The sequence below is a fragment of the Octopus bimaculoides genome, chromosome 8, assembly GCF_046866305.1.
Source record: "Octopus bimaculoides isolate indiv1 chromosome 8, ASM4686630v1, whole genome shotgun sequence".
Lineage (NCBI taxonomy): Eukaryota > Metazoa > Mollusca > Cephalopoda > Octopoda > Octopodidae > Octopus > Octopus bimaculoides.
This window is the reverse complement of record NC_142935.1, coordinates 44,589,096-44,589,981: the sequence shown is the minus strand read 5'-3', so window position 1 is coordinate 44,589,981 and position 886 is coordinate 44,589,096.

Sequence of the window (886 nt, the reverse complement as noted above, 5' to 3'; positions counted from 1 at the left end):
TTTCAGCGTACAATTTTCATCATCCCACTAGCAAGTATGACATCACCTCTTCCTTCCTTATTCATCTATCACCCCTTTCTTTCTCATTCATAACCACAAGAGTATTATTATAGTAGATTATCTCGGCAACCATGAGAGCTGTGAAAAAATACAAAGCCCAACATCACCACCGGGTCATTATTCTACACATCTGTGTAATGTTTCGCGCAATTCCACCCAGCCGTTTGACCGTGAATCCCAAGACAAGAAAGAATCGCCCATATCAAATTTATATGTATAGATATATATGAGGGGTGTGTACGAAAAGTTTTAAGCCTTGAAGTCTTGTACCATGTTTTGTTTTTTTGAGGCTCAAGACTTTTCATACACCCCTTGTATGTATGTATATATATATATATATGCCCTTCCTATCATTAGCCCATACCTGTTTTTCTAGTTAGGGATGTCTTATTTCGCACATTTTTGGAAGAACAAAACCAGTGGATGATTTGTTAACATGTGAACTGATTTCATCATCAGTGCTAGTAGCTCATTATCTTTAAAGAAACTCAAGCACAAGCATATGCAAACTTGCATGCATACATACGCATGGTGTTGGCATGACTATGTGGTTAAGAAACTTACTTCCTAATCATGTTGCCTTAGATTCAGTCCCACTGTGCAGCACCTTGGGTGAATGTCTTCTGCTATAAAGCCTTCTGAGTGGATTTTGTAGATGGAAAATGAAAGAAGCTAGTTCCATATATATATATGTATGTGTGTGAATGTATTATATTTGATAGCATGAAAGACACACACACACCCTAATTTCAATAGAACCTTTTCAAGAAGAGAATTTTTAGTACATTAAATCTTAGCTTTGCTACTGGGCCCGAAATGATTTTTT